General features: G+C 40.9%; 1 protein-coding gene and 1 pseudogene across 2 annotated transcripts in view; one reads left to right on the top strand and one right to left on the bottom strand.

Moving 5' to 3' along the window:
- GRM5 (glutamate metabotropic receptor 5) overlaps positions 1 to 17,375 on the top strand; it is a 440,621-nt gene that overhangs the window by 267,835 nt on the left and 155,411 nt on the right. The window lies entirely within an intron of this gene.
- Positions 556 to 16,855, bottom strand: LOC139440889 (vesicle transport protein USE1-like; annotated as a pseudogene).

The following is a 17,375-nucleotide window of genomic DNA, read 5'->3' as shown; positions in this document are numbered from 1 at the left end:
GCTTGCAATTCTTCTGGTTCAGAAGAATTTGCCTACCCTGGCCCTTCTACCTGGAGCACCCCTTCTCAATACTACCCTCCACACACACACACACACTCACACACTCACATACTTACACAAACCTACCTGGCATGTAATAAGTTTCAATGATATATTTTTGAGTTAATAAATGAAACTAAGAGCCAAAGAAATAATTTGCTTCAATTTTTTGATCAAATAATTGTGATCCTTTAGTATTGAATAGCTCATTGTATTTTGAAAGGCATGTTCTATTTTCATCCACACTTATGCAGTGAGGAGAAGAACATGAGTTCTGAGGAACTTCAGTGACTTGTCTAAGAAGCCACAAATGGTAAGTGGCAGAGCCATTAGTTAATCCGTTTGGTGGAAATCCCTGTCCTACAATCACTACTTTTGGGAGCTCTGGTTTGCAAGTTAGGCCCAGGCAAAATTGTCACCAGCTCAGCAAGGTTCTCCCAGGCCCTAAAAATAAATAAAAGACACTTCTGTAAGGATGTTCTAGAAACTATTTACTTTTTGTTTCAGGCCAGGTTTTTATTTGCATCTGGGCGTGATAGGGGTGAAGCGGGTCATGCTGATGAAAATGAGGCAGGCAATGATAAGCACGGTGCAGACCAACCAGTGCACCGATTTCTGTGTGTGTCACTCCCGCCGCTCTGATTCCATCCCCAGCTTCTTCAGGTTCTGGTCAGGCATCTTAAGTGAGTGCAACAGGGTCTGGTTGTCCTTCGTGGTGACATTCTGGGCAGCCAGTGTGTTGGTGTTAGGGCTCTGGGCCAAGCCTTACATTTCTTCTGCAAGCTTCTCCTGGAGGTTTTGGTGTTGCTGTAGGATGAGGTCTAGCTCAGCTGCCAACTGCTTCTCATCCCCTGGCCTGAGTTCTGTTCCTCACGTCCAGCCCTAGTTCTCTTCCTCACGTCCAGCTTGGGCTCCTCAGCAGAACCCATGCCTAGTATCTCACTCCATATCTCACCGGTGTACCACACCAGCAACTGCAGATGCATCGTCTTGGTGGCAATACCCGCTCCCTGCCTGTGGTTGGTGCAGCTGGTCTCTGAGGAGGAGGTCAGCTTCTCCCTGCAGCATCCAGTAATTACTTCAGACAGAAAGTAATTACTTACTTCAAAAGTAAGTCAGCCTTGTGGGAATATTCACTGAGCACCTCAGAGGCCTGTTTGCTTGCCTGGGCTTTCAGGATCTGCAACATGTCCTTGAGGACTCCCAGGTCCTTCTCCAAATGCCACTCCGCCATGCTTTTCTGCTGCCATCTCTCCACACCAGGTTTGGCTTCAGCCTCAATGAAGCCATCGCTAAACAGCGGTACCACGCCCCTTCGCCCCAAACACTATTCTTTTCTAGACCTTTTTTTCTCTTTTTAGTTTCTATTTCTGTTTTTTTCTAGTATGTTCTTCCTACCCACCATTTTTATGAAACCAAATAAAACACTTTCTGCAGTGAACATGACTGCAACTTTGCAAGTGCCTTATTTTGGAACAGATAAAGGAACAATGCCTATTGTTTGAAAGCACTTGATTGCCGAGTTCCACAGGACTACTAAGAAACATTAGCTGAGGTAATTCAGCTCCTGGGGAAGTTTAATTTGAAACAATTTCAGTTGTGAATGCAACTATGCAGCCTTTCCCTCTGGTGTATGGGGGAGAGAGAACCAAAGGTACCTTTAGCAAGAAGCTAGAAGAGGCCACTTTGTAGGCAGCAGAGCTGTTACTTGCTTTCTGTGCCAACCCCACAGCACAGTTGTTGCCTGTTAAGAACAGATTCCATTTGTTCCGTGCATATTTGTGAAAACAGAGATGTTCAGACACCCAGCTATAATGGAGCATTTGTACATTCAAAACCCAGCTAAATTTGCGCCCAGGGCACATGGGGATGATGCCAGGGATGCATGTTTGCCTGGAAATGATCATGGAAACACAGTTCCTATTCACTTAGTGTGAGTTCAGGCAAATAGCCCAGCCACCCAGTGCCACAGGTTCATGCCAGGGCACACTGGTTTCCGCTCCGACCAGTCTGCATGACACTGAGATGGCTTCCCTTGGTTACTTTACTCCAGACAGCTGGGTTTCGGTTCCATGTCCAAAAGTCCCTTCCAGGTTCTGGTCCTTGCTGTCCTAGCCTACTTTCTTCCATGCCATTAGTCCAGGGGAATCTGTCAATGTTGCAAGTCCAGCCTTGCCAGGCCCTGCTTAAAGGCTTCCTTATTACTCATTAGATAAAGTCAAGATCACTTAACCTGGCTCTGCATAACCTGACCTCTACTTAACCCTTTGGCCTCATGGCCCATCACCATGGTGATAAAGTGGTGACTTTACCCCCCCCATCCCCCACCCCCATGCTGTGACTACACAGAATGACTCACAGGGCGCTGCACACATCACTCATCTGTTGTGTCTTTGCACTGCCACTCCCTCCCTTGCCACTTTCCTCCTTCCTTGGTCCACTCACGGAGAGATCACTAAGCAGCTCTCCTCTGGGAAGCTTTTTCTGACATCTGCTCTCTCCTGTCCTCCCTAGAGTGCTCTAGACATTTTCCCAAAATAGTACTTACCATTTTCATCATGTGCAAAATGTCATCAAATGTAAGATATGTCTCACAGAAACGTGAAAACAAGAAAAAATGTGGAAACTAGAATTGATAAAGTATGGTATCATGATTTTCTGTTTACTCGTCTCTCATTAGACCTTTTGAGGGCAAGTGTTCTCTCATTTATTCCCCTAACTGAGTTCCTACCGTGGTATCTGGTTCACATCAGGGTCTTACTAAGTGCTTTTTGTTTTTTAATAAGCAAATGACATTTTGAGGGTGGGGACTAGGTGAGGTTTTTAAAGCGTCCACATATGACCCACAATAGAGCAAAAAAGCCAATCTCTATCACTCCTAAAATTGAGTAACAGGAGATTTTCCCATTATAAGCCTTTTAAAAAACTTTAGAAAAAGTAAATTATTTACTCAACCCTGAACATCTTCAATGTGTGAGACCGTGTGGAAGGATCTTTTACACACGTTGTCTAGTGTTACAGTCACTAAATCCCTGCGGTGGAGATGGACTAACACATTTGCAGACTAAAACAAACTCAGAAAGGAAAATGATTTGAAAGGTCAGATGTTAAGTGGCAGAGAGACGATTCCAATCCAGCATTTACATCTCAGAGCCTTTAGTTTTTATACCACATTTCTTTGCCTCCCCTCATCCCAGTGTTTCCCCAAATGTGAGATGCCTACAAGAGAACGATATAAAGAGAAAGCACTAAATGACATGCTGACAAAGTTATTCCCTTTCTCATTTAGTCTTTTAGATCACACCAAAAAAGAAAAAAAAAACCACTCTCCCTTTACTCAACATGCTAGCAAGCAATAGCACCCAGTTTTTTTTCCTGCCTTCATCTACCACCACTTGATGCTCTTCAGATTGCTCGTATCAGTTCAGTAAAGGAGTACAGTTTTAAGGATATTATATGGAGGTTGTTTAAATGCACAAAGAATGTTCAAATCCCATATTGCCATAGGTCCTTCCTCTCCAAAGAATCTTGAAAAACCTATACACAAAGAAAGAAAGGACCCTGTTTTATTAGCTGGGCCATGGCTGATAGAACCACTGGTACATAGCCGATGCTTGAGACCTAAAAGTCCTTATTCCTCAGCTTGAATCAAAACCTCACCCACTGGAAGCCTCATGGTACAAAATATGAAGTATCAGCCAACATTCTCAGCTGGATGCAGAAGGAAAGATGTGGGCAGCTGTCATACACATGAAGGTAGAGTAGTTGGGGATGGGCTAGTTGGTTGGTTCAGCTAAGGAATACTCGCTCATGTGATGAGAAAGGAAAAGGGCCTCACACACGTACACGGTCTTTACATGCACAGTGACACTGCCCGTTTATTTATCTAACTTGTGTATAACCCACTACATGCCAGGCATTGACAAATATTTTTAGTTATTAACATAACTATGTGATGTAGGTACTACTAATAGTCTATAGATGAGGAAACTGAGGCACATTAAATAATTTCCCCAAGATCGCACAGCTAATGGATACCAGAACTTCGAGTCAACCCCAGATAGTCAAGCACAAGTGATCATCTTGTTAAGACTAATGTAGATCAATCAGATTATCCACTGGTGTCCCCTTGAAGGACTTGGAAAGGCAGTATACAGAGAGATGGGAGAATTATTCCTTGGACATCATCAAGCAGGACTAAGAAAAGGTTCAATTTCATTAACCCTCAAACATTCCAACCTAGGTATCATGTTGGTCAATAATTAATTTACTATATGATCACCAACTTCATGAGCTTTCCCTTAACAATGCCAATGATTTGCCACCACTAACTAAATATCATCTCTTTTGATGAGAGTCCATCTACTAATTTTTATTTAAACTAAGCTATAAGCAAAAGTACAGACACTGTAAAATTATAAGCACCCATATCTTAGAGAATTTGTACAATTCTACAGGCCAAATAAAGGACTTACTGAAAGGCAGATCAATTTATGAATTCTTTCTGAGGGAATTGGATATTAAAGCAAGGAGGAAATTGCCTGAGGAAGCAGTTTTAAAAATAAGGAGACCATATATCCAGGTTTATGTCCCTTATATCCAGGTCTATTATCCCTGGGCAACCATTAATAGTGCCCCCTTTCAAAAACTTCCCAGGCTGGGTGACATAGTCCAAGGTTGCTCCACCTAAAAGAACACTCCATGTCCAGGACTTCAGTCTCCACTGTACTGGGTGATATGAGTACAAAAATAAAAGACACATTCCTCGACCTCAAGAATCTCACCGATTAGATTTCATTCCACTTTGACATAGATACATAAAAAGAAAATGACTATAGTACAATAAATGCCACAATGAAGAAGTCAAAACAAGGTGTCTGGATTGTAACAGGTACTAAACATAGAGTGAAGAAGCTTGAAGACTTAGAAACTTCTTCCAGAAGAGTTAACATTTCAGTTGAATCTTAAAGGATCATAAATGCTAATCAATATTGGAGGACATGGCAAAAGAAGAGCATGAAAAATGGAACAAACAGCCCTGGCCAGGTTGCTCTGCTGGTTGGAGCGCCATCCCCCTACACAAAGGGCCGCATGCAGGTTGGTTGGGGTGCGTACAGGAGGCTATGGATTGACGTTTCTCTCTCTCTCTCAAATCAATAAACATATCCTCAGGTGAGGATTTAAAAAATGTAGCAAATAAACTTAGATGAGCTATGTGAGGGAGGTAATAACAAAGTGTTCAAAAGGCACAGGATTTGGAATCAAAGTGTTAGATTTTGAATCTAACTCACTCTGTGTCTTTAGGAAGTTACTGAACCTCTCGTAGTCTTGGTTTCTTTATGGGTAAAATGGAGAACAACAGTATCTAACTCACAGGATTGTTATAAGGCTTCAATAAATTAATATATGTAAAAACCTTTAACAAGTAGGTGATGAATAGTAAATGCTATAAAAGATGGGTTATTGTTAGTTTATTTAGACTGAAATATGTAGAGTGTAGGTGTGTGAATATCCTAAGTTGAGAAAGAAAATCAGTTTCATGTGTGACATAACCAAGGAGTTTGTACTTGACCCTGAAGGAAATAGCAGTTATTAAAGGGGAGTAATATAATCAGATTGGATTCTTTAAAAATAAATCTTTTTTGGCGAGTGTATGGAAGATGGATTGGAGATGAGATTAACGGGAGGCATAGAGAAAGGCTATGTAGTGGATGAGCAGTGGCAACAAGGAAGGAGAATAATGCCACTGTTCTATTAGGAAACATTGAGGCAATATCACCTAACCCCCTGTCAGAACCTTCACTGTGTTGATGTGACATCCTCACCACAAGAGCAAGTTAACCAAGTTATGGGTGTGGAGAGGAAATTTGAGTCTTCGACACAGTAATACTTTTACCATCTATTTTATAAAGGTCACATTTAGGTGAACTGAATGTTAAAGCCTTAAGGGACCTAAAAAATGATCCAACTTCAAGGTTCTCTATTCTAGCTACCATTAAAACACACTGGGGAGATTTTACAAAATAACCCTCCCCAGACCCCGCACTTGGTTAAATAAGTAAGAGTCCAGGAGTGAAGTTCAAGTGCTGATGTGTCTTCAGTGATCCCCAGGTGGTTCTAATTTTATCCAAACAGAGAACCACCGCCAGTCTCATTCAACCCCCATGCTGGACAGAGGTGGGAGATGAGTCCCAGAAATTCAGCTTCTTTTAGGATGTGGGTGGTAGCTGTGTTATCTGCCTTCCCTAGAATATATACATCCAGTTTCTTATATACTTCATAGTTGGCTACCTCCTGGACATATTTGGTAACTAGTTTATGCCAGTGCTAGAAGTGGGAAGAAAAATTAAACAAAATGAAAACAAAATTGAAACATAAGGGGAAAACAAGAGGAAGGGCTTTGTGCAAATGGAAGTGAAACCACATATGCATCCCTCCGACCCAGGGTAGACGAGGCCTCCTAGGTTATGGCAAATCGGTTTCCTCCTCGGAAAAACGTAGTTAGGAAAGAGCAGAAAAAAGCATACAGATAAGAAGGTAAAAAGTCCCATGACTTCAAGGGACTGTGTCTGTCTTGTTTACTTTTGCACCCCCACAATCAAGGGCAGAACTTTGCAAGCAGACTAGTTTCAGGCCTTAGTTAAGGACTGATAAATGGAAAAATGAAAAGAGAGCAAAAGAGTCAGGTGGAGTCACTCATTCACTTTTTCTGTTAGGTCCATTAAATCTTTACAACGGGTTCAGAGATAACAAAATAATTTTCAGAATGTTCAGTTCCTTTATATATTGGGCTTCTTTTTCTGCCACAAGCATCTTTGAATTTCTTTGAGACTGAAATATGCAGTGGCCCCTGTCCTCTGTCTGAAAGTCTATGTAGAGAAGACAGTCACTGATGCTCTGTGTATAAGGGAGGGCTCAGTAGAACATAAGTTCTGGACTTAAAATCGGGCCCTGTTGCTTACTGTGTGATGTGGGAAAAGGTCCTTAACTTCCTTTACCATCTGTTTCCTTAAAATGGGTATTACTATGGACTGAATGCTTGTGTGCCCTGCAAAATTCATATTTTGAAGTCCTAAATCCCTAAAATGTTGGTATTTGTAGGTGAAGCCTTCAAGACATAACTATTAGATTAGATCATGAAAGTAAGGCCTTTATCATGGGGTTAGTGCCCTTCTAAATGAAGAAAAGTCAGAATCTCTCTCTCTCCACATGCTTGCACCAAGGGGAAGCCATGTGAAGATATAAGAAGGCACCTATCTGAAAAACAGGAAGCAGCCCCTCACTAGAAAAAAAATCTGCTAAAACCTTGGTGTTGGATTTCCCATACTCCAGACACTGAGAAATACATGTTTGTTGTTTAAGCCACCTGCCCTGTGATATTTTATTATAGAAGCCTGAATGGACTGACAGGTGTATTCTGGTTATTGCAAAGGTGAATGAAGAGATGCATATAAAGTCAGTAAGACCTTTAAAGTTAGTTAGCCACCACATGATAAGTGCTCCTCAATTTTAGATATTATATTATGGTATTATAATTATCGTTGTATTACTATTTTAACTATTATAATTTGATTCATTCTACTTCTCACTGATGAAAACAAAGAACCAGGACATGAGAAGCTACAGATATTACAAGAAGCCCATAGGGGTAGATACAACTTTATTGTCCTTTGCCCAACCTTTTATTTCAAAATAAAACTCTTCACTGGGCTTTGCCCTGCCTGCCTGTGTTCCCACTGCGATCACAGATGGGAAATTAGGTATTTTAAGGTAATACTAAATTTCCCTATGCCATCCTTTAGGTATCTAATCTTATCACAAGGTGATAAGTTTCTTGAAAAAAGAAACTCTGATTCTTTAGAGTATAATTAAATAAATAGGAAATAGTGTGATTGAAAAGAGACTTCTTTCTCACTTTATATATTTTCCTTAGAAATCTTGATTACTTCATGGGAAGATACAACACAGGACAGGGAGGGTTATGTGTGGGAAGGACCCAGTCCTTTCTCCTGCTGACAGACATCCACCAAAGATTTCTTTTTAAATACAAGATTTTAGACTGAATTCTCTATTTTGTGCTGACCACCTTGAGAAAACACGTGATTAAGTCAAAGAAGATGTGCAATCCCCCAATTTCAAACATCCTTATGTGTTAGTTTACTGGGACTGTCATAACAAAATGCCACAAACTGGGTGGCTTAGAGAACAAAAATGCACTTTCTCACAGCTATGGAGGCTGGAAGTCCAAGATCAAGGTGCCAGCAGGTTTGATTCCCTCTGAGGCCTCTCTCCTTGGCTTGCAGATCCCTCATTCTTGTTCTTCTTCACGTTTGCCCTTCCTTTGGTGTCTTTCTGAGTGTCCTCACATCTTTTTCTTATAAGGCATCCAGTCCTATTTGATTACCTCCATACACATACTGGACCTCATTTAATCTTAATTCCCTCTTTAAAGACCTTATCTCTAAATATGGCAATTACATTCTTAGGTATTGGGGGTTAAGACTTCAACATATGAATGGAGGTGGGGAACACATTTTAGCCAATAATTCCTTATTAATGAGTCTTAATTTAATGAATAATATGTTTTTGACCCTATTAAATGGTCCAAAAATACCTCTTGAGTTACCTGCAAGTACACATCACCTCCCCATAAAACCAAGTACACACCACATATCGAAGAGTAGCTGAATTTCCTTTTGGATTCACAAGACACTGTCATAGGCTGAGTCTCCAGGAAACAGACAGTGAGAACATGCATGCACGAGCTTTACTGGAAAGTGTTCTTGATAACAACACCTGTGAAGGATGAGCCAAGCAGGCCTGGGAAAAGAAGCTGAACTGTGAGACAGTTGTAACAGAGAACGTTTTCTGATCCTCTAGGATCCTTGGGCTAGATAAACTTTCAGGGTTGTCTTGCTTTTGAAGCAGTTGTTCCCCTTCATCCTTCTGCATCAGTGTGGGTGGGGAGTACCTTGGACAAGGCAGTGTTCTTGTGTCTGCCACAGTCTACTCTCTGTACTACTTGGATCTAGTTACTTCATGTACGGAGTTTACTAAGAATAGCTGTTGCAAGATTTTGGTCTTTTTCCCAAAGAACGATACATAAGAAAGGCTGATGAAACAAGTTATAGGCCCCACATCTGAAACTGACCTTGAGTGCTTACCTGATACTGTTATAACTTACTTTCCTCTACCACCTATTCTAGATTTCCCTAACTCCGGGCAAGCACCCTTGGCTGTCCTTGTCTAGATGGCTTACCTACTAATCGTGATCCAGTGCTTCATCCCTGAACGGTTTTAGTTCTTGGTCACTGTGTCTTTCATATATCATGGCTACTGCATTTGTTAATTTTCTGTCATGATGGGGCAGGGAGGTACCAAAGGCCACTCCAGTGATTCACCCAAGTAGCAGTCATATTCTTCCCTATCATTATGGTCATGATGCACTGGCATCTCTTCTCTTTTTTATTTTTTTAATTTTCTTTTTTTTAATTTTTATTTATTTTTAGAGAGAGGAAGGGAGGGAGAAAGAGAGGGAGAGAAACATCAATGTGTGGTTGCTTCTTGCACTCCCCGACCTGGGGACCTGGCCTGCAACCCAAACATGTGCCATAGACTGGAAATTGAACCAGTGACCCTTTGGTTCTCAGGCAAGCACTCAATCCACTGAGCCACACCCGCCAGGGCTCTTCTCTTCTTGATAATTGGGTCAATTATCCATGCCAGCATAGTGGTTCTTTTCCTTGCTTGATCATCGCTTCACCGAAGAAGCCTAAAGTGACAGAGTGACAGCTGAAGCTAAGTTTATTGGGATACTTGTCGTGCCCCCTCCTGTGTTCCTGTTTGGGAACCAAGACATCAGAGCCACAAAGCCTAAATGTATGATGATGGAAAGCACAAACACCCTACTTGGGGTCATGTTAAGTGGAAACACTAATAGTGTCCCTGCTTGATGACTGAACTGCTTGGTTGTTGAATGCATTCAACCTATTGGACACACAGCAACACTTCATTTATTAAAGAGGTTTATTGTATCTTAGAGAATGGCATTTCATCCTTGCAGGACACTATACTCAAGCTAATATCTTAGTTGTGTCTTCAAGATGCTGTCCCATTACTCTATAAGGCTGGGAGGTTCTAGGCTATATACTATGTGATAGAACCAGTGAATCCCATGGATATGTGACCACTACCACACCCCTTTGGCTGATCAGTGAGTCCTTGGTCTAGTGCAACAGTAGGCAGGACCCCATGTTGATAAACCAAACATTCCATGGGCCTTCATTTGATGGTGCTGACTGAGGCCCTGTGGGCAGGAAAGATAATAAGTCCATACATGGAATACATGTGTTGATATCAGTCAGAATAAATTGTTGCCCCTTTCAAGGTGGAAGAAGTACAACACAGACAATACACCACCATGTGGCTAATTGGACTCCTTGAGCAATATTGTCATAATGGGGACTCAACTTGGTCTCTGTGGCTTATAAGTTGAGCCTATACAGTGCAAGCAGTTCGATCAATCATGGAGAATGAGATTCATGCTATTGGATCCATGATTAGCCAACAGCTACTCTCAAGCCCATGCTACCAGCGAAGGGGTGGTCACTGACAAAGAGTGGCTGGTTGGTGCCTCCTCTGTGGTGGATGCTCTCCGATGAACTATAATATGCAACGCAAAGCTCCTTTTACACTTTGACCACCCCCATAGGTGGTTCAGACATATATCTTTTCCCCAGACGTCCTAGCTGCTGCCAGTTCTCCCCGTTTTTTTCCTTGCAGCCCCTAATTAACCAGCCATTCAACACTATATATCTGTTTAATTTTCTACTTCAGGCCACTTTTCTTCCCACCTAAAGTGGATAACTGCCAATGTTCTTCCCATGGGGAGGATTTTCTCTCACCACCATTTTTTCAGAGCTGCCCTGAGAACATCTGTGGTTTGGCAATAGCCCATTTTTGCTTTGTACCTATAATCTAGCTCATCCATTAATGAAGCTTTTCTTTTTTTTCCTCTATCACTGGGTCAGAAGAAATTCCCATGTGGCCATAGGGCTTAGCTCTGGGAAAATTACTGATTTAGCAACAGTGGATGCCACAGGATCTCCACTTTTGTGTGTCATACTAGTGCTTACTGGCCTCACGTGCACTTGACCCAAACTATACCACTTTTTTATCTTACAGCGGAATGGTACTCCACCCTCCAGAGTTGCCCCCATTTTAAGGAAGAGAGTCAGCCTTTGTACATCCACACTGGGAGCAGGATGCTCGCGTGGATGTTGAGTGCCTAGAGTGAGGCAGCTGCCTTGATCCTGTGGCTGAGCGAACTCCTGGAGAGGGGCTCAGCTGTGATTTGTCAGCAGTCAACACCCCTGGCAGCTGAGAGAATAAATGCCTTGGTCCTGAAGAGTAATCTTCATGGCTCCCCACAGCAACCGCTGCCCATATTTGAAGAGATAATACTGATAGAGATAAAGACTAGGAACTGAGGGAAGTTTGGTAACTCTAAACCTTGCTTGAGGTCTGATTCCAGGAAGAATTATATATATATATATGTATATATATATATATTATAGAGAGAGAATATAATTGGCAGAGAGAATATGTGTGTGTGTGTGTATGTATATATGTATATATATATGCTCCAGTGAAGGTTCAGAGTCTCTGTTTCTATCTACATGTCTGAGTCATCCCACAAATGACCTGATGAATGTAGAAATGGCTTATCTGGTTGTTGTTACCAGGCCTCAGTCTTCTGCACCTGTAAACTTGAAACAGCTGCAGTTTCTGCATAGGTTGTAACTGCTTCGAGAATATGGAGGCTTACCAACACCCAAGAACACATAGCTAGAAAATGAAGGGAGAGAGCATTTGGTCTCAGGAAAAATGGTTAAAAATCCTTCGATTTGTTCAATCCACTGTACATCTATAATTTCTACTTCTAAAAACCTTATCTTTCAATAAAATAGACCATTCATTCAGCAAATACTTATTAATGCCTCCTCTGTACCAAGCATAATGCCAAGCCATGGAAATTTAATAGTTAAGAGTACTTGCACCCTGTTCAGGGGGCCTAGTTGGTTGAAGCTTTGTCCTGTACACCAAAGGGTTGCGAGTTCCGTTCCCAGTCAGGACACATACCTAAGTTGTGGGTTCAGTCCCCAGTGGTGGCATGTATGGGAGGCAACCGATTAATGTCTCTCTCTCTCTCTCTCTGTCTTCCTTCCTCTCCCTCTCTATAAAATCAATAAAAAACATATCCTTGGGTAAGGATAAAAAAAAAGGATACTTGCTTTCATGGTACCTTCAGTCTACTTGTAAGGATTCACATTTACCAAACAGTCACAAAGTAAATAAAAACGTACAATTGTGATAAGTGCTCTGAAGTAGAGGAATGTGGTTCCATGAGTGTCCATATTGGAATTGACCTAGTCATGGAAGTCATGGAAGATTTTGCTAAGGTAATGTCTACTGCTTAGAGATATGAAGCATTAGTGTAGTTGACTAGATGAATAAAAATTTTTTTAAGTGTTCAAGGCAGAGGGAACAATATGTGCTGAGACCCTTTGGCAGAAGAGGGCATTGCACATATAAAAATCAAAGGAACGTTATTCTGCCTGGAAAAAATACATGAGCGTGTGCAGCATACTCTCATTTATTTTCGTCAGGGGCGTCAGGGGTGAGCAAGGGCCAGCCCGTGCAAGGTCGTGTTCCAGACTTTTGTATTTACGCTGAGAGAACTCACTAAATTGTTTTTATCATGGAAGGTTGTAATATGATTTAGGTCCCCTAAGCTGCCTTATGGAAAAGTGGATTGGCAGAGGACAAGACTGGGTAATGACAGACAGTTAAGGGGCTATTGCGGTTGTTCTGATTAAAGGTGGTGATAGCATGATGACTGGGTTCAGTTGGTAGAGCTGGAGGAAAGGGATGGATCTGAGAAACCCTTAGTGAATAAAACAGCACTCAATGCTAGATTACACATGGAGAGAGGATGTCTAGGGTCACTTAACCAGATTCTTGGTCAGCATACCTGAATGGAAGTAGCACCAAGCCGGACGCACATAAACGCTTCCAGGCAGAATGTGATTAAATATTTCATTAGCTTAGTTGCCCACAAAGAGAATTCTATTAATTTAGAGCCGTGGTCCTCAATACAGTCCTTAATTTTTGAATTGTGAATTCTGTAAGAAATTGATGAAAGTTATGAAAACTCTGTCCAGACAAAAGCACTTTCCACTGACCCACAATTGTGCATGTATTTTATGGGTCAGTTTAACCCATGTTAATTTCAATCCACATGGCATTTATGAAGTCCATGGATCTGAGGTGGAAAAGTCTCTTCCAAATCTCTATTCTATAATGTGCACCCCATTACCTCACTTGCACGCTGTACCACGCAGTTGGAAGCCAGGGAACATGATTTTGTACCTCTGTTACAGTTACACATTTATTGTATTTTACTGTTGGTTAACAAGTGAGTACAGAGTGGGAACTTGCAAAGCACTATCCTACTCCTCGTAAGGAATCACAAAACATAAATGCTCCTCTGGGAACTCGTACAAAATTACATCAATCCTTAATGACAGAACCAAACACAAGCTTTTTTCTGCTTTTTTTCTGGCAACTACTGTCAGAAAAAAGCAGCTCTCCTTCAGAGAAAAACTGCCTTATGTCAGCTCCTCTTCACATTCCTGGCTTCATGTGGCCTTGGGGGGGAATAAAAATATTTCCTCCCCAGGGTAAGAGTCATTTGGATGCAGCTGCATTTGAAAGGGAATTGGTGACTTAAGGTTTGATTCCATGATGAGCGTTTCATAAACATACTATATATAGTAATTACATACACCACATACTGTATATACATGAGATACAAATTATATGCTAAATCAACTCCTGTGCCAATTGGACATAATGGAAAAGAGAATCAGTGCTTAAATTGCAGCTGGCAGTACAAGGAAAAGTATTTTAAAGGAGAACCATATACAGAGACATATAGTATCACCTTCTCCACAGTCTTTTAGAATTGCACATCAACTGACATGAAATTTAACCGTAATCTTTAGAGTTTAGGGATAAGTTTGATATAGTTCAAAGATTTCTCCTATTTCTCTCATTCAAAAACCTCTTGAGAGCTTACTACATGCCAAACACTGTCCTAGTACTTTACCTACATTATCCATTTAATCTTCAGAATAATCCTACGAGGTAGGTACCATTTTATGAAACCCATTTTACTAAGGCACAAACTGAGACTCAGAAATGTTATATTATTTTCCCAGCAGGACACCATCATCAAATGTCTAATGCCACAATCAAATCCAGGTGTGTCTGACTCGGAACGCACCAGGGCTGTCTTATAAATTACCATTTCACCTAAGCTAGACATCCCAGCTAAGTGGGAATGATAATGAGTAGTTTAGTATCCAAATCATCTGTCATTGTTAACCATTATAGTTATACAACTACCAATGATGTATGCTGATTTCTTGAAAACTAAATTATAACTATTCTTTCAGTACAATTATAATTGAAAGACACAGGAAAACCCCACCAGGAGATATTCAAATATTAAAAGCAAATTTAATCTAAGTCACCAAGGTAGAATCATATCAATGTTTCTTTGGTAATGAGAAATATAGAATTACTCGGGATCTGGAGGAATTTTTTTAATACCATCCATATTTATTTCCTATAAATGCTGATGTGGGGCCTTCCAAAGTATTATACTTTGTACAATCACACAAAGTATAACTATGCTATTGCATGAAGAGTTTCTTCATAGTGAATCTCAGTATTTTCTCTTAAACAGCAAGTAGGACAGCTCTATTATAAAAATAACAAAAGTGCGTATTTGGAAGATGGCTGAGTTAAGGAATGGTCAAGTAGTAATTTTTTTCAACATCTAGGAACTGTGTGTTTTTAAAATATAAATTATTCTTACATGTTACATAATCATGTTTAGAGGTTGTTAAATTGCAATTAGACAAGGCCTTTTGGCCTTCTTCTGAAAATTAAGAGTCACGCAAGCTTTTTGCTATGTTGTTTCTGCATGTCAGAAGTCACACCTAGACGGCTATAAATAGTCCCTCCCAATTATTTTATAGCCTTTGACCCAGACACATAACTTATCTCTGAACTCAGCCGTTGACCTGGTAGAAGGCCAGGGTTTATATGGTTAAGTTCACAGCTCTTTTAAGAGCAGGTACTTCATCAGGTAGAGATGGTTCCATTTGAAGATCCAAGTTTGCACTTAGTCTTCCACAAAAAGTCTGGTGATGGATGCCCTTTTGCATTCTAGCACATTCACGTACAAAAGAAAGAGTTCATCTGTACCCATAGTCACATATAATCAATAGCGTAAGATGACTCTATAGCCATTAACACTCATGTATATAATAAAATAAATATAGCTGTAACATTGCTCTCTGAAAAACCAAGAAAGTGCATATCCGAATAATTCCTAGTTCTATGGTCATCATGGTCTTCTGAGTGTGTCTTGAGGGCCCTGGAGCATTGCTGGTTCAGTTTAAAGTTTGTTCAAACTCATTAGCCTCATCCCATCAAAAAAGGTAGATGCTCTAAGAAGGGTGGAACTAAAAATGAAATTATGCCCAGTGTTTTTCTACTCTTATGCCCTTTGGCAGTCTTCATTTGCATTTGCCCCACTTCACATAAACTTTGTCATATCCTTGCACTTAGCTCTGCACTTTTTTTTTGTGCTATGCATTGTGCCTGCCTGTGAGGTTCTTCTGCTGCACCAATCCATACGAGACTCTTCCTATACTAATGCATAACAGCAATATTGTGGAATACATGTGTTTGATAGGTTCAATTTACTTCAGGAACTCCCAATACACAGGAATTTGATTTCACCAAGCTGCTAAATCATAAAGAAATAGATTATTTAATAAAACTCAAAATCCCAAAGTCACTTTGTAAAGGAAGCTGTCTGATTATTCAACATACCTACCTCTTGTCCAGTCCTGCTGGTAGTAAACATTATCATAGCTGCTAGTTATTGAGACTGTGAAATGGATACTATTAACCCCAACTTGAAGATGAGGAAACCAAGGTTCAGAGAGTTCAGGCGACTTGTGTAGATCAAGAAAGAATTAAGATTAACCCCATATCTGTTTCACTCAATAGAATGTTCTTAATCATTACATAGTCCGTCTTCTCAGAGCCTGTTTACAAGCCTCACATTTAGCTGTTCCTCTGCCTGAAATGTCCTTCCCACTCTTTCACCACCTAAATCCTATTCTATGTCGGGAGCATTTCTTCCCTACTCTTAATATTTCCTTTCTATGAGGGATCTTAGTTAGTGTGGCTCTGGACTTCTCTGCAAGCAGGTAGAGTGACATCTCTAACTGGTAAGTTTGGAAACAATAACTAGGATAAGTCCCCCTTTACCTTTCTCTGTGGGGAGTGATCATTCTTTTAGAGCAAGAGCTGTCCTGGGTTCCTAAGATTTACATGTGTAGCCTGTCCATGTGGAGAAGTGTGTTGGTCCCCTGATACCTTGTTGGGTGGGTAAGTCTGCCTACTTCTGGGGATCAGTTTAAATAAGCCCACTTGACTCTCCATTCAACTAGTCTCCTAGCTTAGTGTCATCAGTATTTATGTTGATGCTTTACTCAATATTGTTACTCAGCTTTTTCAGAATTGGACAGAGATGAGGGGTGCAATTTGGGAGCCCACCCAGACACCTAAGTTCTACTTTCTCTGAAAAGCTTTTCACAGAAATCACCTTTCCCTTTCCTATCCCCACAATACTTTGTATTTCCATACTCACCTTTATAACAGGTCCATTCATGTTAGTAACATGTTCTACTACTACCCCTGTGAAACAACAGAGGCTTGGAAGCATCTTTCATCCACATATCACTGTGCCTCCCACAGAACCTAATATAGTGTTTTGCAAATAGTAGGGCCTCAAAAAGATTTCTGTTGAATGAGTTGAATTGAATCCAATTGCTTCTGTGTCATATCATCTTCACGTGTAGCCTTAAACTTTTTTAAAATTTACACTTTCTTGAATTCCCCAGTCAGTTCAAAGCTGTAGGACATACATACTCCTTTTTGTCTCCTCTGCAGTAGACCATTCAGTGTAGTGATTCGGGCCCAGTGGAGAAACTGTTAAATTGCTGGCCATCTCACTGACCATGCACCACCATTTCTACTAGGAGAATTGCCAGCTTGCCTCTCTTCATGGTCACTGTGATTATGCACCCTTCACTGCCCCCAGGTGCAGCCATCATGAAAGGCTGCCCTGCAACTAAGAGACTTGGCACCTCAAAAATGGTAACACTTTCATGATTGAAGCTGAGGCATCT

The sequence above is a fragment of the Desmodus rotundus genome, chromosome 5 (assembly GCF_022682495.2).
Source record: "Desmodus rotundus isolate HL8 chromosome 5, HLdesRot8A.1, whole genome shotgun sequence".
NCBI lineage: Eukaryota > Metazoa > Chordata > Mammalia > Chiroptera > Phyllostomidae > Desmodus > Desmodus rotundus.
This window is presented reverse-complemented; position numbering and strand designations above follow the sequence as displayed.